General features: G+C 32.4%; 1 pseudogene; it reads right to left on the reverse strand.

Annotated features, from left to right (window-relative positions):
• Nucleotides 1-2,401: 2,401 nt before the first annotated feature.
• Nucleotides 2,402-12,036, reverse strand: LOC115874308 (annotated as a pseudogene).
• Between the last annotated feature and the right edge of the window lie 12,836 nt (nucleotides 12,037-24,872).

Raw genomic sequence — 24,872 nt, forward strand, 5'->3', positions numbered from 1 at the left:
AAACATTTTTGATATACATATGTATGTGGTATAAAGGTATACATTAAATTAAATCGATATTTAAAAAAATGTTTTTTTTTTCGATTTGACGTTTCGATATTAAATATTTCGCTCAATTTTCACAAAATAATAATAGCTGTCTGAATTCTCTATACCGGGTGCATCTCTAAAGTAGCTCACCCATATAACTCTTTTATTTTTTCAGAAAAAAAAACGAGATTTAGTATGTTACTTATGACATAAATTAGGATTGATTGACGTATTCAATTGTTTTTTGGTTACTTCCTGTTTCACCGGAAATGACTACAACTTTTAATTTTTAAATGGCACTCTCGGTATATTTCTGCTTTATTCGATAGAAAGCGACACTCTGAATAGAATGACATAACATATGTCAACTTTTGACGTTTTCGCTAAAAAAATCGTATTTTAAATTTCAATCTAGTATCATGGCTGCCTTGGAAAAATAGATTTGATCGTCTAATATTTTTCGTGTCTTTTCCTGGCCGGTTAAAAGATGCCCAAATCGTATTTTTAATCATATCTCAATTTTTATCAAATGAAACAAGGGTGTATCATTAGCGTATTTGGAAAAAGCATTTTTTTATGAATAATGTGTGGTACCAAATTACCTTGCTATTTCGAGTCAAACTGTCGTTATGAACTGCATGTTACAATTAAATAAACCATATGCAAAAATGTCAAAAGTTGACATATGATATGCCATTCTATTCAGAGTGTCATTTTATATCGAATAAAGTAGAAATATACCGAGGGTGCCATTTAAAAATCAAAAGTTGTAGTAATTTCCGGTGAAACAGAAAGAGACCAACAATAACCAATATAATTGAATACGTTAATCAATCCTAATTTATGTCATATACTAATATACCAAATCTCGTTTTTTTTTTATCTGAAAAAATAAAAAAGTTTTAGGGGTGAACCACTTAGGAGGACGCACCCGGTATATGACAAATAAGTATAGTCTCCCTAACTGGAGAATATATGAGAGTGTCAATTCTTTATAATTTTAATTCATTCTATCTAATCATTTTCCTCATCTTTTTCTTTCATCGTCTTTATCATTTCATTTCAATTCTATCTAATCTGCTAAATTTTATGTCTTCTGTCATAATCGTCCCTGCTCAGACTATATTATGTCTAAAAATACTATTTAACTATCGGCTTTCGGTCACGAGAATAATGTAACTTTAGTTAACACTTTAGAAGCTGATAAATACAAAGAGAAACGCCAAAAACGTCATTTTTTCGTTATTATGCATTTACACACCCCGCATGATAATACCGGGTGCGTCTCAAAAGTGGCTCACCCTTATAACTTTTTTATTTTTTCAGATAAAACAACGATATTTGGTATGTTAGTATATGACATAAATTGGGATTGATTGACGTATTCAACTGTTTTTGGTGACTTCCGGTTTCACCGGAAATGACTACAACTTTTGATTTTTAAATGGCGCCCTCGGTATTTTTTTACTTTACTCGATAGAAAATGACACTCTGAATCGAATGACATATTATATGTCAACTTTTGACATTTTGGCATATGGTTTATTTAAAATTGTAACATGCGGTTCATAACGACAATTTGACCCAAAATACCAAGTGTGTGGTATCAAATTATTCGTAAAAAAATGCTTTTTCCAAATATGCTAATGAGCCACCCTCGTTCCATTTGAAAAAATTGAAATATGATTAAAAATACGATTTGGGCATCTTTTAACCGGCCAGGACAAGACACTAAAAACATTAGACGATCAAATCTATTGTTCCAAGGCTCCTTGATTAAAAATTAGTGTAACACAGCCATGGCACTCTAGATTGAAATTTAAAATAGAATTTGTATTTGAGTGACTCTGTCAAAAATTGACATATGATATGTCATTCGATTCAGAATTTCATTTTCTATCGAATAAAAATATAAAAAGTAAAAAAATACCGAGGGTGCCATTTAAAAATCAAAAGTTGTAGTTATTTCCGGTAAAACCGGAAGTGACTGAAAACAATTGAATACGTCAATCAATCCCAATTTATGTCATATACTAACATACCAAACCTCGTTGTTTTATCTGAAAAAATAAAAAGTTATAGGGGTGAGCCACTTTTGAGATACACCCGGTATATAACAGTAAGTATAAGTACACATATATAAAGTCCGCATCATATGGAAATTTTGTATTTACTGACTTCGGTGATAGTTTCTGCTGTAATATTTAGAATAAAAATCACTTAAGAAAATTTAGCCTGTGTATTTACACAGGCTAAATTTTCTTAAGTGATTTTCAAATTGACAGTTACCCAAGGGCAACAGGCAAGATTCTCTTATGTCAGTTCTGAAACGGCATCCCAAACTCTATTGGATCGAAGTGTAACAGACGGTTTAGCAAAAAAAATAACGACATATTTCCCGGTCAATGTATTTTCTACTCACCTTAGCGGATCTTTCCATAGTGAAGTTGAGTCCAGAATGGACAATATCTTTTTCTGAAGCACCAGCTATCCTCTTCTGGAAAGCCTGCGACGGAGTTACGGAGATCTTCTCGCCGAATTTCCGTTGAAGAGATTCCTCAACCGACTCTAGACAAGAGAAACAAAAAAATGTTTTATAAATTACAAATGTCTTTATGGAACTTTTGAAAGGAAGTAGAGTAATAAATTCAAAAAGAAATATATTCTGCATGTAAAGACTATTCAGCGATCACTCAACGTTACGTCATCCTCATTTGTCAAATATGCGTGTTTGGGGTGTACCTGAGATCAGTTCATATCATCTAGAAAATTTTAGTACGCTCCGTTCACGTTTAAGATGCTCAAAAAATATATTTTAGATGTACTTACAAGAACTTTAATAATGTAAAACTGCTTTAATGCACTTTTCTGTAAGTAAATATTTGTGCATGTGACTGTGATTGCTGTGACTACTGAGTGGTGACTTCTCTGTAGGTTTCATTTAATTTACACAATTACAAAAAAAATATTAAAAAAAAACAATTACATCAACACTGTAAACATTAAAAATGATAATACAATTTACTATCGCAGAGCAGATTCGTATCTGTTTGAACATCTAAATCGTTCTATCTGTTCGCACAGCTAAGTTGGTGATGCACTCTTGTGATAAAAATAATTGAATTATGTTTGACAACGCAATCGGCTTATAATATTGACATTGATCGAAAACCCTCAATAAAATTATAACCTCAAATCAAACGACAATTGCCAGAAACAATGTGCAGCAATTTACGAAATGCCGTAATGACTCTTTCATCTGGCTGTCAAGTGTATTAGAGAATTCGACAATATATGACGTGTCATTGGACAAAGACCATTGAATCTCACAGATCACTGAACAAAGATTACTAAGCAAATCTACTTACGGAACAGATGGTAATTGGAATCTTTTTCGTATTTGAAAGTCAGTCTTCCGTATGATACGTGGTTGATGTTCTTCAGCCATTCGAAGTAGGAGACGGTGACACCACCCGCGTTGACGTAAAGATCGGGAATGACCAGGATGTTCTTCTTGATGAGGATTTTATCAGCCGCTGGAGTTATTGGACCGTTGGCAGCTTCGGCAATTAGCTAAATAAACATTTAACATATCTCAAATTTAGCAATATTATAAAAAATGAATTTTAAAGTACACGCTGCCGCTGGTTTATTCCAAAAAGTGACAGATCATTTCAATATTATTGGAGCGAAGCAGAACGACGAACGATGTATGGACGCTGAAACGTATGAACTAGACTTAAAATTTTTGAAGCTTGTCAATTTCTTGTCAAAGTCTTGCCAAAATATAGGTTATAAATTTGTGTCAAATAACCTGTGTTTTAGGAGATTATAAACATTTGCAAATTGTTTTTGCATTTCAGTTCGTGTTATTGCGTGTGTTTTGTGTCTTTTTGAAATTAAGTGGAGGGGAAAAATCGAGGGAAAATGAACTGTAATCCCAGAGCACAGTTTATAGTTAATATTTGATGCCCAGACAGAGTTTTATACACTAATAGAGTTTACCATCAGTAAAAGTTTGTATACCATCTCGCATATGGTACTAAAAACAGGAACAGGGGTAGGGGATAGCTGTAAAATAACGTATCTCAGTTCACCTATTGGTCGGTCCTTGAAAAAGTAACTGCGAGAGTATTGAAGTCATGGTTACAAAATCCCGCTTAAGATGGGCTGGTTACGTATGCAGAATGCAAGAAAACCGCATACCAAAATCTCTGCTTTACGGTGAGCTTGTAGACGGTAAGAGGAGGCCGGGTGGACAATTCAAAAGGTACAAGGACATTTTGCACGAAAACTTAAAGGGGATTAACATGCAGAATCATTGGGAAGAAGCAGTTCACAATAGAGCTCAATGGAGAACAATTGTAAACTCAGTTAACAGCGACAACCAAAAAGTAAAGAGGCAACAAAGCAATGAGATTTTTGAATGTCCGGAGTGCGGTAGGCAAATAATATCACGTATCGGGCTTTTCAGTCACAGAAAAATGCAGCTCATAAAAGAAAACGCCTTGCGTGACCATCTTTTTATGCGTGTCGAATACTCGTCAGCGAGTAATGGCAGTATGTATGAAGCTGTAAAATAACGCCATCACACGATAGGTAAATATTAGATATTAGTACTGCAAGAAAGAAAATGAAAAAAAGTACTGATTAAAAAAAATTAAGATTAATGTTAATCAACTTTTAAGGTATTAAAATTCAAGTGTTATTATTAATAAAATATGTATTTTTACATAGTAATATATAGTAATATTTATTCCTGTGCAATATATTTTTTTTATTTGTACATAAGTTATATTGATAAATATAATAAAAAGTGCAGGAAGTTTCTTGAAGGTTGAAAGTAAGAAATAGTTATTTCTTAAATTTTTTTTGGTACATATATGTGGTATTTTGTTTAAAAATACACCCTTGTTTGTTTTGTGTTAACACATACCATATTTTTTGAAATATAATAATTTTCAGTTTATAGTTTTCTTTTCACAATCATATCCACAATATCTCAGAAGTAATCACTTGTCACTCAAATTTTAAATATATTAATTTCCTGCTATGCGTTCCAATTGTAGCCTCAACTCATTTCTTTGTAGATTAAAATAAACTACTTTGAAATTAAATGACAGGCACATCTATTGCTGTTCTCCATTCACGCAGTTGTGTGTAGCTCTAAACTGTTCAAGAACGCGATACTCTCACTCCATTCAATTGAATCATAAAGTTCAGAACTGTTCCGCGCCATATGAAGGCACCAGGCTATTGCGCACAGCTCCTTCAGAACCGTTCTCGAGTAGGCCAGGGCGTAAAGCACTAGAACTTGAAGTTCGCGAATGGAGGACAGCATATAACTACCAAAGATTCTGTCGTTGGATAGACTATACTTAGTTTAGCTCCCCGTTGCCAACTACAATGCTGTTCATCAAATATATCTATACAACAGTTAAAGCGCAGGAGTTTAGAGTATTGAGTAATAAAAGTAGAGACAATAATCTAAGAATATAACTGTAAATATTGATGCCATATTTATCTCTGTCAAGCAAATCTGATTTTTATATAATGAGACTCATGCAAAATATTTTTAGAAAAATCCATAAAAATAAATCAAGACTTATTCACATTATCAAGAATATTATGACGAAAAATACATTGACAGACACGAGTAGAATGAACACATATTTTGTAGAGATGCCAAAAAAATAAGTGCACTGAACTCACTCCAGATAACAGTCAACTTATCTCATACAGAGGGAGTTAAAAAAGCGTAAATATTCTGATTATAAAAATATTACTAATCGAAAAGATATGTTATACGTATTTTTTTTGGTTTATTACTATCATCTCCATAAGTATATAATATATGCACTATTAATTATTATACTTCAGATAATATTTTGTTCTTTTTTCTGTAACTGCTAATGATTAAGTAAATGTATTAAGAGGTTGTAATTTTTCTAGTATTCCTAATACTTATCTCAGTTCTATTATAAATATTACGTTTCATCACTCGGGGGTCTTGATTAGTACGTGAAATAATTATTTGTTATTTGTATATCACATTAGTCCAAATTATTTTCTTTTGAATAAATATTTACTTCGGTTATTGTTAATTGTTTAATAAAATTAAATATTGCTATTTTTTTTCTAGTTTGCCTATCAACTTTACGGCGATTTAAATCAAACATATGACGATTTGTCATTAATATATAGAATATAATAAATATTTGCCATATTATATTAGAACAAATATAATTCTGAAGTTCTGTATCACAAAATGAAATATTTATCACCTTTAACAATTTTAAATAGTTACAGTTTTTTATTCAGCAAATAGAAATATGACATCAACAACAGTTGTCATTTTAATTACAGTCGGGTAGACTCTCGCCAAAACAACAGATCAGATCATAAATGCCAAATAATATGTAAAAGTATATGAATGTGCAGGAAGTAAAACTCATTGCATATGTTCCATATAATAAAGAAATACTTATACTGAGCTGGCAACTGTTAATTTTGGGTCGGTATTTACGTGTGGAAGTAAATCGGAAATAATAGGGATCTTATTAAGTCGGAGTGAGAGAAATGCGACGGTGTGCTGTTGCGGCGTTGCCGGTACGCTTTTCCCCATCAAGCCAAACCAAACCAGACCAAATCAATAGACATGTTTCTGAGCATCTAAATGGAATTATAAGGATATCGTTAGGGTGTCATTTTTTTATAACGAGAAAACGTCAGTAATCGCGATAATTTAAAAACTCAACTTTTTAACACATAACAGGCCAATAACTCAAAAACCACTTTAAATATTGAAACTTTTTTATTTTCAAGATCGGATATTTTACAATATGTTTACATAAGAAAAATTCGATAAGGTTGTTTTTTCCATTCAAAAATTGTAAACAATCCATCCATTTACTTTTAGAGCATAGGAATTTTCAGCAATCGTGTAATTTTTTTATTGATAAAGATTTTACATGCTGTCTACAAAGAAAATACAACAGAAATATTAAAGTTCTTGAAAAAAACTACAATCTATTATTACTAATAGATTTCGAGATATCGATTTTTGAATTCAGAGTTCTAATGGCGCGACCACTAACGAACACCCACTCAATTCCACTTATTTTTACCAAAAATACAAGTGTTTCTAGCTTGCACTTAAAAAAAATCAAGCTATAGGGAAAATTCGACGTTAATAAATAAACAAATTAAGTATGACGAGACGTAATTAAATCGTGAAGCTGAACGCATGACGTACACCTTTCCCTAGAACTTTAAGTACTGACAGAGGTATTGATTGGGTCGACCGGCAACTGCGACAAATCTGCTATATCCCCTTCCACGTCTCTTAGCGATGTGCACAGTTTCTCGGTTTATTTCATACGTTTGGCAACGTGTTTACTGTCCTCTCCTTGTTCAGTACATTATAAACGCATTGTACTCTTCTTACATACGGAAATCTCGACCCAAGACTAACCTTTGCCAGCCCTTAGTATATGAAACAAAATTACTAATAGCGATATTCTGCATTTGATTACATAGGAGGTTATAAAACAATATAACTCTGACCACAGCCTATTAATAACCAGCCTGTCTTACTACGATTATTTGTATGGAAATCATATCATATAACGCTGTAGTATTAAACAGAAATGACAAGACAATTTTCCATCAAAAGATCTATGAAACAAATACTTGGAAATATTACTCTGTTCTTACCTTAGCCTTTATTTTATCAGCGTTGCCTTTATGTATAACCTTCTCGGTAGCAGCGGGCACTAGAATGTCAACTTCGTGGAACAGCAAATCTCCATCGTATTTCTGTGCTCCTGGGAATCCCCACAACTGTTCCGTTGTTCACTCTCCATTCTTCCAGATCCTAATAGTAAAAAGAGTATGCTCAGTTTACATGCTAAAACATGCCACGGATTCGAAAAAAAGCCTTTACTTTGGGACTGATGCCTTCAGGATTGTAGATGGACCCATCGTATTCGACAACGCCTATACATTTGGCACCTCGGCTCTGTCAAGGCATCTCATCGTGTGAAGGCCCACATTACCAAAACCTTGGATGATAAATGTTTTGTCTTTCCAGCCGGTCTTTAAACCGCACATTTTGCATGTAGGACTCTTCGTTGATAAAGTTCTCGATACCGTGAAATACGCCTAATTTTTCAACATGAAATATCATATATTTAACTTGGACATGATGTATCTATGTACTATATTTATAAAATGACAAATATAACTTCAACTATATTCGACACCAATTAAACTTTTAGTTACAAAATCGAGGGCGAGATTTTTAAATTCATTGTTTCCAATCATAGCAACATATTCGTCGCCGGGCTGACTAACTGGAATTTAAATTTACCGCTGGGGATTCGGGTGATATCTCTGCTGTAAAAATGTCAAGTTGACACATTTATTTATTCATTTCCTGACATTGTCATTCGTTTTGACACTTTAATTTTGTGTTAAAATTGAGTTTTTGGTTTAAATGAATTGTGTTGTGATATTTTAAGCTTAAAAATTCTCATCAGACCTTGCAGTCGAACATTGTTCTTTTTAGAAGTTCTATTAGTGTACAAGATAGCTTAAATAGCCGTAAAAAACTCATCATAACTTTATTAGAATATTTTGAACGGGAAAGCGGTAGTAATGGCCCTTTATGTCTCTTAAGTGCTGTTAAGAACGTGAGTTTTGTTGATGTAAATAATAACTGTTTATATATTTATAATTAATTTATTTTTGTTTCCTAAAATATTTTGATTACAATATGTAAAAGTGGACAACGCTGTGTCGGCAAAGCTTAATAACGGGACTAAAAGTTTATTTGATATGAAATATATTGACAGCTCATGATAGAGTAAATATATACAGGGTGGTCCGAACTGTATTCCGGAAACTTCGGCACCATATTCTGCAGATAAAAATAAGTAAAAAAGTTCGTATAAATGTATGTCCTAAAATGCTTAGTTTCGAAGATGCAGGGTGTAGAAGTTTCATTTTTATTTCGATTTTTTCCAAGTAATTTCTGAAGTAAAGTCAATATTTGAATGAAAATTGGTGTCTGGGAGTTCTTTGACATGAGAAATTTGATTTTGATGTCAATATGGCTCCTACTAGTAGAGGGCGCCACCTACATATTTTTTAACCGGTTTGAAGAGTAATAACTTTTCGTCCGTACCTGTATAAAACTACTGAGTAAAAAATATACATTTACAACGTTTTTTACGTAAAAAAGGTCTCTTGGTAAAAATCGCTACGAGTAATGGTTTTCGAAATATTTGAAATCGAAATTATTAATACCTGTCATCATTGACATTAATTAAACATGTTGACTAAATAGTTATTAAACTGAAATCATAAATTTCAAATATTTTTGTGCCAAAAGTTCAACAGAAACCATTTTATCATCATTTTTTGCAGAAAAATTTATGATTAATTAAAAAAAAATCAAATTTATTATTTCAGTGAAATAACTATCTACTCAACGTATTTATTTTTCGTCAATAATGACATATATTGATTATTTCCATTCTAAATATCTTGAGAACGGTTGCTCGTAGCGATTTTTACAAAGAGATATTTTTTACGTAAAAAGTCACAGTATTTTTTCGCTCGGTAATTTTATACAGGTACGGACAAAAAGTTATTACGCTTCACAACAGTTAAAACACATGTAGGTGGCGCCCTCTACTAGTAGGAGTCATATTGACATATTTTTATCTGCAGAATATGCTGCCGAAGTTTCCGGAATACAATTCGGACCACCCTGTAAATGTATATATTTTTGGTTTTTCCCGCTAACAGCAGGAGTAATTTCTATATGTCTTTAAGGGTTAAGTGTTTTGTTAGGCAAATTTATGCTGAAGTAAAAAGCCATTGATTTAAGTAAGTGTTTTTTTTGTTTAAACAAACAGGAAAAATAGAAAATCTTATTTACTTCCCTTTATTAGCGCAATAGCTTGGACTGTAAAAGGAAATACTTAAAAAATTATACCTCTTCCAGTTGCGGAGATACGCCCATGGATACCACCCTGGTTGATCGGTTTCCCCGTTACGCACGCATGGCTGTTAATATCTTGGTACCCTATGGTTTTGGAGTAAGTGTCCGCTAACCAGGACATTTCACGTTCGCCGGTACCCATATCAGGAGCTGGTACGTCGATACTAGGCCCTAATAACCAAAAGAAACGTTAAATAACAAATTTTCATTTTGATCAACCCCATAATACAAAGCCATCAAGTCTTTTGGAGGACTGAAATTCAGTTATGGTTGGTTCATACTTCGAGTCCTAATCTTAACCTTAACATTAACCCAAAGAAATTAACCTTAACAACTTAAGAGTCTAATACGCTATACTTTGGGGTCGCTCTCAGGGGTCGGGTAAAGCGGGTGTGTGGCCGAAGGAAATATATATTATATTTCAGAAATCTGCCTAAAACTTAGCCCAATCCTCAGCATTTGTCATAAAATAGCGAGCAATTTGTTACAAAACCATATAAATTATATATCATTGTAATCACAAAACTTCAATCTATTTCCGTATTGTAACGGAATTTTAAATTATGTCTTTATTTTCGGGAAAATTTAGTCCAAACATAAGGAATATTTTGTTGATGTTTGACCATCAAAATCTTAAAAATAAAGAAGTTGTCTAAAAATGTACTACAATACAGATATAGTATAATCTTTTATCTTTAATTTCCTTCTTCATTCGTGTAAAAATACTAGCCTGTTTTACATAAAACGTTAAATGCCGAACGCTTATTTTGCTACTTTTTCGGACTAGTGAAATGGACTCTCAAGGCAATCTTGTCTTAAGAATATTCTTAAGACACGAAAAGAGATTTGTGTGAAAGATGTTTTTACTTTGAGTGAACCTAATTTTATATTTTTCGAATTTAAAAAACTGGAAAGACTAATTTTTATAATAATAACAAATAACATTCACTTGTTTGTAAATAAACATAAACAATTTCGAAACCAAAAAAAATAGGTAATTATTAACATTTATAAATCTTCAAATTCAATATATCAAAAAATATTATTTAGAAATTTCTTAAAACCCTAATTTGAGCATGAATGAATCATAAAATGCTTTATGCAGGCTCAGACTCGCGCCGTGAAAATACCGTGAATGGCCTTGAATTACGCGGCTTACGAACTTCTCATCCACACTCGCAATTGTTCGCAGTAGTGTTCACGCCCTCGAGGAAGAATAGATAAAATAATAATATAACTGCTAGTTCTATTTTTTTCGTTTGTATTGTCTATGCCCTGATGTCCCATAAGACAGGTTCTGCCTGGTACTGTTCCCGAAAATTGTGAACAAATTATTATCCACGTAGTCAGATTAAAACAAGATACAAAACTAAAAGTACACCAGCGACACATACTATAAACATGTAATTTCTAAATAGAGGTTATGTACAGCACGTCGTGAGTGTGTAGAGCGTTCACGTTTCTAGGCGCAATGCTGAAGCGAGCAAAAATACCGACTTCGAACGGGAAACGAGCCGCGAACATCCGCGAACCCCGAAAGGCGTGAAATATATTCACATTCGTTTTCTTCTCTTCGCGGAGGTTCGCGGCGCAAATCTGGGCTGGCATTATGGTAGCATTAGCATTATCTGTAAAATAAAATATCCCATATTTCTTATGACCTATTAGGACTAAGACTAATGTTAAGATCGAATGTTTTGGAAGTAAGAATGCTAGCATAAAATCAGCCAAAAAACTCAGTTAATTTCGAGTTTGTAAGCGATTTTTTGTATTTATTTTGAATCACTTCAGATATCCACAATGCTTACAATAAAACCCTTTTAACCAGTTCAAGATTGAATCTTCTTGTGATCTTCTCTAGCTCGTGTTCCGGAATACTTTTTGGGGTCGATTTTGACACCGGCTTTGGCACCGCCAAAAATTGCGTCGACGCAGGCGCATTTGAAGGTCATCAGGGCCGGGCTTTCGTCTTTGTTTACATCCATTGAATAACGCATGCCTAGAATCAGAATGTATATGAAATATACACTACGTCATTGGATAGTTTTTTAGGGACTTATTTTTAACCTCCTACTTTAAAATTATTGAATTAATAAGTTTCATAAAACTTGTAAAGGGAATAAAAAAACGTATAAAAGTTATGAGCAATATAAATTCTTTGACAATTGTTATTACAACCTTGAAATATTTCTAGGTAATTTTATTAGTTAAGAACATAAAAATATTGACGTCGGCTGCGCACCCAGAGGTCCACAGCACGACACAAATTTTCATTGTTAGATCTAATTTTCATATTTTTACAAGTTTTGGGAATATGATAGAAATGTATATTTCATATCAATTAAACTTTTAGTTACGTAATTGGGGGCGCGATTTTTAAATTCATTGTAAAAAATTCACTAGCAAATCTGCAAACATATTTAATGTTTGCGATACATTGTTTTAGTTGCTAAGCAAATTCTAATTATTATCAACAGCATCTCATTCTCAAAAAATCAAAAATAAAAATACAGGAAAGAATAAAATACATTTTTTCCATATCAACTGTTAAAATTGCCTTATATCTATCAAAAATAGTAGATAAAATAGTACTTTAACCGCATGATACAAAGAATACAAGGTATGATATTGCGCAGGTTGGTCACTACGTCACAGGTGATAAACGGCACCATTGGTCGGCAAGCTCTGCGCGCCAATTTTAAATTGTAAAACAGATTGTGTCACCTGTGAAATTTGATTGTGTCAAAATGTGAAAATAATTTTTTAAATGTCAAGCTCGATGATTTGACATAACTTTTGGGGTTATGTCCTAATTCTTTCCTATCTTAGGTCATTTTTTATTAGTGGCTTATTCAAAGATTAGTGGCAATTGAACAATATGTATATTTTTTTGTATGGCGTATGACGCCACAGGTGGTATGCGCAAAAACGGTGGTTTTAACAAAATTGGAGCTGCTATCGATCATACCTTGTTTTCTTTGTACCATGTGCTTTAACCGTAGGGTAGATCTGGGAGTGAATTAAATAATACTCAATGATGCTTTAACAGCCAGGATAGGTTAAAACTTTATTTCTTCTAGCACATTTTTAGTGCTTCCATTTCTGAAAATTTTGTATTCTTTTCATAAGTTATCCGGGATTTTAAATGGAGTAGTTTGGATATGGCGTTTGTCGCCTCAGCAGCCTGAATATCTGTTGGAAATTTACTTATTTCGTTTTGAGCCATTTCTGGCTCCAATTCAATCAGCAATCGACACGAAAGAGAATTAAAAAATATTGACTCAAAACTGACAACTAAAGACTTTATTTATTTGTCATATTACATAGAAACCAACGCCAACCCAGCCCAATATTTTTTCTACTCGTCATAAATTCCTTGAAATAATAATTTCTGAATATTTTTTAAAACGTAACTCGCTATGGAAAAAGATATTGTTTTATTCACGACGATAAAATTGCATTACCGTCTCCCGAAATTAATTCACGAGTAATGAAATCGTCGATCTTTTCGGTCGCCGATAAAATTGTATAAAAAATAACTATAATGCAGCTACTCACGTTCTATTGTCCTTAATTAATGTTTAAGTATTTTTCAACCAAACAAACTTACGGGACCAGGGGAGCGAATAGGGGTGCTGGGCAGGAGGTAAAAATAATATTCTGATTAAAGATACTCATAACACAACCATTTTACAATCAGCACAATTAAGCTTTTAATGTAAAATTTCTTCAAAAAATCTATGAAGAACTTTGTTTTTATTCAAGAATCATTGACAGGTTACATTGGAAGGATATGCTGACAGTACCGAAGGTTGAATTTTGACAAACATTGTTAATTGATGCATAGTTGCCAAATCAGCTAGTAAATTGTCCGGAATTTTATGCATCATGCAATTTTTTTTTCGTATGTTAGAAAATGTTTTCCCTTATTTTACCAAAATTACATTTTTTCTCAACTCAAGCTGTTTATGTTTGCCTTAACAGCATTAGAATAGACACTTCATTTTATAGATTATTATTATAATTTTCAATGTTTATTTTATTTAACTTAGTTTGATTCTTGCTACAGATATAAAAAATTTAAAGAAAATTCAGTGGGACTGGCAACATTGCTTTCCCTTCTGTCGGTGTCATGTTTGGTACCAGTTTGTACGCTTTTACCCCGCCCAGCACCCCTATTCGCTCCTCGGTCCCGTAAGTTTGTTTGGTTGAAAAATACTTAAAGAAACACAATTTCTCTTCTCTCTCAGCATATTTACAATCTCTAAGGTCAATAGAATGTGAGTATATAAATTTTTTTCCATATAATACAAAAATAGCCAAAACCAAAACATGGCTATTTACCAGTGCATTATCATGTATATAAAAAATAACTATAATTGGTGCAGGTAAATTATTATTAAAAGTAGTTCTAAATGCATATTATTGTTGATATTATTTAATATTGGTTTGGATACTCTTATCTAGTACAGTTAGAACCAAATCTACAAAATGAACATGAAAAATAAAACTTAATATCTATTTCAGTGTAAACTACTATAAATATATCATTCAAATCATCAAATAAGTTTATCACGAGTTTAGATTATATTATAAGCGTGCTACTGCATTACGTAAAAAAGAAACCTTAGATTGTTAGATACTCTTAAGTACGTTAAGTAGTACTTTAGTACCTTAACCGTTATTAGATACTCTATGAAAAGTGCTCAAGAAGTACCTTAGCGCGTGTTTCTTACAGTATGACTTGAATGAGACAGCATAAATTTCAAATAATTAAAAAACTATTGTTAATGAGATGGCCACTGGAAATTTATATATTTATTTAAAATCTTTGGGCTAATTCTAGCAAATTTTATTCATAAATCATGTTTTGAATCTGTATTGGAATAATTTTGACCTCGTGGCAATTGAAACTACAGGATATAGGTATAATCACTATTCATCTTACATGTTTAATAGATTTATGCTGATATTTGCATAGGTATTGATTTAATTTACATAAAAAAACTATTTATCATAAAAGGATTGAGAAATTACTAAGAAGTAATTTTCGTCATTTGGGGTTCCATTTTTAATTTTCCAGATATCAAAATACTTGTTATTTATTAAATATATTTTATCCCTAAAATGCCCTTTTTTGTAATCGTGGCTTGATAACACTAAAGAAGTGTCGCTAATGGGACAATGTAACACCATTTTATGATAAGACGAACTAACTGCTCAAAAGAAATACTGGTACATAATATTTCATTAAAATAACTTTCTGCAATTAAAATATTAATTTCTAACAATTTTTATGTCGATTTTCAATGAATATCATTAAACGGAGTTTGACCCGACATACATTGGTTGTAATTTCAAAGGTCACTCTGACGCCGTTTTTTTCTATCGTATGGTATTTCTAACGCAATAGAGTGCTAATACAGGGTGTCCCAGAAATAAGTGAAAGTATTTTAAGGGGTGGTAGTGTGGTAGATCTCGATAAAAGAAACATATTCTCTCTTTATCGTTTTTCAAATAAGTCCAAAATAACGGAGTTATTTTACTTTGAAAATTTCCAAAAAAAATTATTTTTTGCTAAAATTTTGAGAACAACATTATTAGGAAACTGCATAGATGTCATTCACAGAATCAAATCCCTCAAATGACAATGAGCAGGATACCTGGCAAGGAAGACGAAAGAGACCTACAAGAAGACTGAACCTGAGATGGGACCATGATATTATAGGAACTAACAGGGATAACTTGGGCCCGCATAGTCAACACATTCAAATCTAGAATGCCACTTTACCTAAAGAAGAAAACATTCGACCAATGTGTACTACCAGTCATGCCCTATGCATGCGAAACCTGGACACTTAAAACGAACATTATTAGGAAACTGCATAGATGTCATTCACAGAATCAAATCCCTCAAATGACAATGAGCAGGATACCTGGCAAGGAGGACGAAAGAGACCTACAAGAAGACTGAACCTGAGATGGGACCATGATATTATAGGAACTAACAGGGATAACTTGGGCCCGCATAGTCAACAATAGACAACCAATGGGCCCAACTACAAAGAGAGTATCTAAATATGTGATTTGGTTTGGTATGGAAATGGTTGAATAAGCTGAGAGTGATGATGATGATGAAGATGATATCTAATAAAATGAAATAAAATCAGATCATCGTTGTCTATTTCAAATGAAACTTTAAAACCTTTAATTTTATTTGAAGTAATTTATAATTGACACCCTGTATTATTTAGTTTGGTTTGGTTTGGTTGGTTGCCATTTAAAAATGTAAATTAACCAAGCGTTTTATTAATATTAATAGATGACGCCGCATCTATATATAAACTAATTAGATTAATTTAGCCTTAATATAAAGCAATAGGAATGCGTATATTTGTTAAATAAGACAAACAGGTTCGAAATAGGTTCTAGATCGGAGCTAATAATAAAAATATATTCGATATCAATTAAACTTTTAGTTACGTAATCGAGCGCGCGATTTTTAAATTCATTGTTAACCATGGCAACAAATTCGTTGCCGTGCTGATTAACTGGAATTTAAATTGCGCGCTGAGGATTCAGGTGGTAGCTCTGCCGTAAAAAATATCAATATGTTCCTGACACTGTCATTCGTTTTGACACTTTAGTACGACTTTTTGGTTTAAATAAATAGTGTTGTGATGCTTTAAGCTCAAAAATGTTTACTAGCAGACCTTGCACTGGGACATTGTTCTTTTTAGAACCTCTTTCAGTGCGAAGTGTACAAGATAGCTTAATAGCCGTAAAAAATTCAATGCAACTTTATTAGAATATTTTGAACGAGAAAGCGGGTAGTAATGATCCTTTACGACCCTTAAGTGCTGTTAAGAAGGCGAGTTTTGTTGATATATAATAACTGTTTATATATTTATAAATAATTTATTTTTGTTTCCTAAAATATTTTGATTAAAAGAAAATATTTAAAAGTGGGCAACGCTGTGCAGGTCAAGCTTAATCAGGTGACTAAAAGTTTATTTGGTATGATCTATAAAAAATGTCTTCCATGTAAATGTAATCCTGCATATAAATCTGAAGATCATAATACATATGATAGAAAAAAAAAACGGCTAAAAAAAACTAAATTGTTGGTAGCATAACGGCATGTTATTTAAATTAATCCCAAAATTTAAAAACCTAAAAACTTTGTTATTACCGAGTTACATATAAATTAAGTTATCCGTCAAGTTTTATAAAATCTGGTCTATCTAATTCGATACACCATGTATATAAAGACTACTTAATTCTTTTCTGTCCTAGGAAAATCAAGTTATTTCAACCTTGACCGTTACATTCAATTTTAAGTATCATTTTTTGACTTCATCAATAAACATTATTTCACAGATTAAAGTGAATATTAAGCGTCTGGCAATGAAAACCTGAACGGTTTTGAATTGGTGCCAACGCTGCGTTTATTTTGGCATTTCATTTCACACAATTTTCAGCTTTATATTGATAAAAAAAAGTATGATTGTTTTAGTATGTGTAACTTGACTTTAATGTAGAAAGATTACATTTTGAGTTGCTAATAAAGCTGAAATGGTTGTTCTTATCATCAATGTCGTAAGCTTATATGTTGATAACAATAATTTTCCCAATGTTTCATGTGACTTAAGTTGGAACATATTTCAATAAAAGGTTAATGTAGCATTAAATAACAAACAAAACATTGTTATAATAAAATATTTCAATAGATTATAACCGCTTTGATAATTTTTGTATTAAGGAAACAAATATAAAGTTCTATTTTAAATATCAATACTAATCAGTACATAGGAACGTTTTTTTGTCACAATAAAATACTGAAACGGCGTCATGGTGGGCTATGAAATAGTAGGTATTCAATGATAATATTGATAATTTATATCAGGAAATCATCAGGATCTTAAAAAGAGCAACAGGAACCTGTTGCTCTTACAGGCTTAAAAGCAATATCCTGGAAGTAATTATACATCGAGAAATTATGGTTACACTCGTTGAATTTGACACTTTATGTCAGTTTAATAATATATTGTCGTACTGCTTAGGGGCCAAACTTAAGCGTTAAAATGACTTTTTTATATTGCAATCACGTCGCAAAAATTAATACTAGTTGAAAAAAAAGAACGTTTATTTAAGTTTTATAACATGTTTAATTATATTTGGATGAAAGGAATATTGCTAGTTGCTGTAGATAACTTTCCCAGTGAAAATACGTAAATAAAAAAGACTTTTTCAGGTTCAAAAAAAGGTCAAAGGACAATTTGTTTCAAAAAAGGACTGTTCTTTTCAAAAAAAGGACAGGTGGTAGCCCTAGGCTGGTGGGCCGGTGGTAGCTCTGCTGTAAAAAATGTCAAGTTTCTACATTTATTTATTTCCTGACATTGACATTCGTTTTGACACTTCAGTTTTGCTGTTAACTGAGTTTACAATTCTTCTCCATTGAGTTCTATTGTGAACTGCTTCTTCCCAATGATTCTGCATGTTAATCCCCTTTAAGTTTTCGTGAAAAATATCCTTGTACCTTTGAGTTGTCCACCCGGCCTCCTCTTATCGTCTACAAGTTCACCGTAAAGCAGATTTTTGGTATGCGGTTTTCTTGCATTCTGCATTATGTGACCAGCCCATCTTAAGCGGGATTTTGTAACCATGACTTCAATACTCTCGCAATTAGCTTTTTCAAGGACCGATACGTTTGAGACATGATGGAACCACCGGATTCTTAAGAGTTGTCTAAGGTGTCTCTGTTGCAACTTGTTTAATGCGTTCATGTGTCGGCGGTACGGCATCCAGGTTTTGCTCCCATATAACATGGTGGGGATTATAATTGCTCGGTACACTGCAAGTTTCGTTTTTGTACTGAAGTCATGATTGTACAAAACCCTGTCTTTTAATTTCCAGAATGCTCTTGAGGCGCTGCTAATCCTGTGCTGAATTTCAGAGTCGATATTCGCCTTTTCCGAAATCAAACTGCCGAGGTAATTAAATGCCGCCACATATTCCAATAGTTCTTCGATTTTTATAGCATTGTTATGATCTTCCGGGGGAGTGCACATGATTTTGGTTTTGTCAATGTTTAGCTTTAGGCCGAAAGCCTCGTATGCCCAGGTATATGTGTTCAACATTTCTTGTAATTGTTGTAACGTGTTTGCAACTAGAGCGCAGTCATCAGCGTATTGAAGTTCTGTGATGAATTTTGTACATGTTTTTGCCCTGAGTCTTTTTATGTTGAACAGACCGCCGTCATATCTGTATATAATGCCCAGTCCTCTCTCCTGCAGTTTGCTGTCTACTATCTCCATTATAGTATTATATAAAGCGCTGCCATGAATATGTTGAATAGGAGAGGCGCTAAGACAAATCTCTGCCTAACTCCTGTATTTGTTAGGAAGGGATCGCTCAGTGATCCATGATGTGACACTCTTGACTGGTTGTTGTTATGTATATTGTGATACTTTAAAGCTTGAAAAATGTTTATTAGCAGACCTTGCAGTCGAACATTGTTCTTTTTAGAACCTCTTTCAGCGCGAAGTGTACAAGATAGCTTAATAGCCGTAAAAAACTCATCACAACTTTATTAGAATATTTTGAACGGGAAAGCGGTAGTAATGACCCTTTATGTCCCTTAGGTGCTGTTAAGAAGGTGAGTTTTGTTGATGTAAATAATAACTGTTAATATATTTATAATTAATTTATTTTTGTTTCCTAAAATATTTTGATTAAAAAAAAATATGTAAAAGTGGGCCACGCTGTGCCGGTCAAGCTTAATCACGTGACCAAAGTTTATTTGGTATGAACTGTAGATAGGAATCAACAAGGCAGAAATTAAAATTATCAATTTTCGTTTCAAAGGACACTGTGATGCTTTTTTTTCAATCGTAAGTGCTATTAAGGTTTGCATAAAATGACTTCTCAATTAAAATAGATAAACATGTGTTCGTACGACTACAAAGTATAAGATAGTTACACATCCCAGTTTAAACAATTCACTAGCAAATCTGCAAACATATTTAATGTTCGCGATACATTGTTTTTGTTGCTAAGCAAATTCTAATCTTATTATCAACAGCATCTCATTCTCACTGATGTCACAAATTGTTTAGCGTAGAGCTAACATCTCTGAGGGGGGTATCAAAACTACTCGAAACTGTTAATTGTCTTGTTAAACACAATCGACTTTTGTAGTACTCTTCACAAATTCGTCAGTTTTTTTATTTTTTATCTAAAATATTTGTACTCGTGAGACAATAATAGTTATTCGAATTTTTAATTAGCATGAGTGTACTAAAAATCTCGATTACATAATAAGTATGTATAATTACTTTTGGTAAAATGTATAAAAATAACACGTCGGCAAGTTTGACTAGATAATTTTAATTGATCTAAAAATATAAATTATATTATATATTAATTTTTCATGTTATAAAAATAACCAAATTATATAATATAAAATTCTTAACATAGTAATAAGAACTATAGAAAAAAAAAAGATATTTTTAGTTGCTTTTAAAATGTATGCACATACCATGGAAGATAATTTTAATTGGGTTAGATTTCTAACTTTATTAATTTTTTAATATTTATTAATTAAAATTTTATACTGTTAAAATAAATAAATAACACATTAATGACATAGTAATAGAGAGCGTTAGAAAAAAATTACATAAAATAAAACTGATATGAGGAGAATGATTGACACATTGGCAATACATGAAATAAATTATACCCTAACAATATGATTAGTTTGTCTTAATAGTTAATAAGTTGTAAATCAATTAGGTATAGGTAATATCGAAATATGGTTATTATATTATTACTTACTACAATACTATAACAAAGACTATAAGTTCTAGATTTTATATTTTAGTGTTTATTTATGTTTTGACACTATTTTTGTACACACTGTTTTCACTATTTTATTGAATCGTTTAAGAATTTACTATTTTTAATAAATAAATTTGAATCTTGGGTGCCAAATATACATAACAAACTAAATTAATCAAAAACTAATCAGTGTGTGTTGCGGATATACTTATTTTATAGTTTTATATTAGAAATAGCAGTTTTGTTCACCTTTAGTGGGATCGAAAAAAAAACATGTTACAGTAGCTTTCGAAATGACAATCTATTTTCTTAAATACCTATCTTGAAGTCAAGATGGAATACAACAATTTCAGAGAAATATTTAACTATTTACGCCAGTATTAATTTATTTTCTATTTAATAAACTGCTAATTAATCACAAAAAAAAACTATTTAAATCTTTGTAAAAGAGTATACCAATTGAATATATCACCATTATTTCCGACCAAAAATTAGTTAATTACATACTTAATTTATTTTTTAATTAATAAAGCATTCTAATAAATGTGGATTTGGCTCAAAAATCAATCTATACTAATATATAAAATCCTTAAGTGACTGACATACTGATTAATCACGATCCTGCTCAAACCACTCAACGTAAGAAGCTCAATTTTGGCATACAGGTTGATTCTAGGGTGTCGAGGTTCGATAAGTATGTTATCGGATCAGGACCTAGAGGAACCAAACTAAATAAAAGACTAGTTTACGTACGAACGGATCGGGCCAGCACGATAGATGCTAGGCAGGAGTGGGGAGTGCCAGCCGTATGCCGTTATCGATCCGGACCTAAAGGAAAAAGGAACTAGAGGAACTAAAAAAAAAGACTAGTTTACGTATGGATCAGCCAGCGCGATTGATGCTAGGCAGGCGTGGGGAGTGCCAGCCGTGTTTAGAATTAGCAACGGTTGGATCCGGACATAAAGGAACTATTAAAAGACTAGTTCTCGGGAATCTATTCAGTCGGCAGATCCGAGATATAATACAAGGCGACGACGATGGATTCGGCCTTGTCTTTTGCCACAGCCGGCGCGGCGTAATTACCACAGAAAATTTTCGTAGATACTGTTTTTGATTTTTAGTTTGTTTTTTAAATATTTTATGGGAATGTTTCACTTTAGGCCTAAAATTTTAAGAAACATAAAACGAAGTAGATATCCTGAATTTTTAGACAAAAAACGAAAAGCTTGAAGTGAGGAAAATGCAATTTTTCGTAAATTTTTTGTATTACTAGTCTATTGATTTGTGATATATAAATTTTGATTTGAGTTTTTTATATTTTTTTTTATCTGCAATAAAACTTACCTATATGTTTTTAACATACACAATTACACGTCTCGTTATATCTCCGTACATTATAAAAATTATACAGATCATACTGTGAATAGTTCTGACGACAACGAAACGTATTAGCAAGCAAGGGAGATGTCAATGTTAGTCGGGAACTATTGTGAACTAAAGACCTAGTTCAAGGAACTATTCCTCTGGAGGAACTAGAACTAAGGAACTAGTTCCTCCCAAGGAACTAGAATTCCCACCTCTAATCTCGACTGTCGACGCGTCGCCCGTTATCGATGGTTGGCGAAATAACAGATTTTTCATACTAGTTGTTTTTTGGAATTGCTTTGAGCCGCATAGGATTTCGTGGCGATGCAGAGCGCCGACTTCGTTTCACGAGCGTCGATTTCTACGTGTCGTTATTTTATATATGTTATTTTTTAGAATTAGCAACGGTTGCGTTATGTTATTTCCAAATAACTATTGTAACTAAGACCGCTGTCCGTCCATCCGTCCGTCTGTCACAAAGGTCTATCTTATGTACCGTTATAGCTAAACAGTTGAAATTTTCGCAGAGACTGCATCTATGTTGCCGTTATAAGAACAAATACTAGAAACAGAATTAAATAAATGTTTATACATAAAAAAGTACTCTCTCTCTCCTCTCTCGCTCTCGAATTTTACATAGCATCTTTTAGTCCTCGGTGGCCGCGCGGTTAAAGCGTTAGGACTTACGCTGCTATGGCGTTGGAGCCGTAGTAAGGCAGGTTCGAATCCTAGTCAAGGCGACTTTTTTTAATCGTTTTTTTTTAATTTTTACATATTTTTACATATTTATTTTTACTTTTTACATATTTATTATTGATTAATACAATTTTTAGTAATGTGTTTCTTCATTTTTTTTTTAAATTACTTATACGCGCATTCAAAATTTCAGCTAAATCGGAAAAAAGGTGTATAATAATATAGTGTCTAATGTTGTATAGATAATGAATGGTACGGAACCCTTCGTGCGCGAGTCCGACTCGCACTTGACCAATTTTTTATCTGCCGCCTACCAGTTTAAAAAGAAATGCTGTTGTTAAAAATTTATCATAAAAATATATAAAAATCTGACATAAGTCTTTTCTAAAAATACTTAAATCTTTTAATGACTTAATTCTTTTCTAAAAAGACTTAAATCTTTTTCTATTTCGGGATAAAGATTTAAATCACAAATCGTTTCGAAAAAGACTTAAATTTTAAGTTTTAAGTCAGCTTTTGAAAAAAGTCTTAAGTTTTCTGTGAACTTGAAGCTCTGGTACATATTTCTTCTTACTGGTATTCTCATGTCTGAGAAATCATAAGCTCGTGGTATAACCTTTAACCCCGTTTAATATAAAATAAAACATGTTTCCCTACCACTAATAGTTACCAGTTAACAGAAGGACCAGTTTTCAAATTATTAGGTAAACATGCTGAACCATTGTTTATCTGTTAATTTTTGTAACGAAGATATTAAAGAAAACAATAATAATTGAAAAACTGACCAATTTACTGTCATTTACATTAAAACTTGAGATCCTACTATAGTATAGGTATTGATATCCTACCTGGTAGGTCAGCATTTCAGGCCTTGGGCCCTTCAGGCCCTCTCTCTGTTTTTCTCTTCGTCTTTCTCAGTGCATTGAAAAATTTGTCGCTATACACCTTAAATTCATATTGTCAAGGTGTATGGCGACATCTCTTGGAGGATCAAATAACCGTTAAGCGTGTTTCTATTGTCAAGAAACGTAGCGACATTTTTCGAGATAAGCGGGCTTTCGAGTAATTGCCAGTAATTGGTGAAGGTTCGAGAAAATTAGTGTGTTGTGTTTAATTATTTATTGTGTTTCTAACTAGAAAATAAATTAATTAAGTGTTTTATCGTGTGTTTTGAATTAAGAACCCACGGAGTTAGTAACAATAGGAATGTGTTTGAAAACTTTGTGTTGCTGTTAATGGGATCATGTTTAATAGGCATAACAATTTTGAACAACAATTATCTATACTAATATATGAAATCCTTAAGTGACTGACATACTGATTAATCACGATCTTGCTCAAACCACTCAACGTAAGAAGCTCAATTTTGGCATACAGGTTGATTCTAGGGTGTAGAGGTTCGATAAGAAGGGATTTTTCGAATTTCCAGTTCCAAGAGGGTGAAACCACCCCTCAAATATTACAATATTTTTTATTTAAAAAACGGTCAAGTTTCCGAAAAAAACGCTTAAACACGTATATTTTATTTTGTTTTTTACATATTTTAAGATTTTTTAAAAATGTATACAGGGTGTTTCGAAAAATCTGGTCATTGATTAATCACGATCCTGCTTAAAGCGCTTGGCGTAAAAAGCTGATTTTTGGAAAACAGATTGACTTTAGGGTGTAGAGGTTCAATAAGAAGGGATTTTTTAAAATGTATACAGGGTGTTTCGAAAAATCTGGTCATTGATTAATCACGATCCTGCTTAAAGCGCTTGGCGTAAAAAGCTGATTTTTGGAAAACAGATTGACTTTAGGGTGTAGAGGTTCGATAAGAAGAGATTTTTCGAAACTCGAATTCTAAGGGGGTGAAACTATCCCTCAAATATTAAAATATTTTTTATTTAAAAACCGGTGAGTTTTTCGGAAAAACTCTTAAACACGTATATTT

Source organism: Sitophilus oryzae, unplaced genomic scaffold (assembly GCF_002938485.1).
Source record: "Sitophilus oryzae breed Bouriz unplaced genomic scaffold, Soryzae_2.0 scaffold_1274_pilon_pilon, whole genome shotgun sequence".
Lineage (NCBI taxonomy): Eukaryota > Metazoa > Arthropoda > Insecta > Coleoptera > Curculionidae > Sitophilus > Sitophilus oryzae.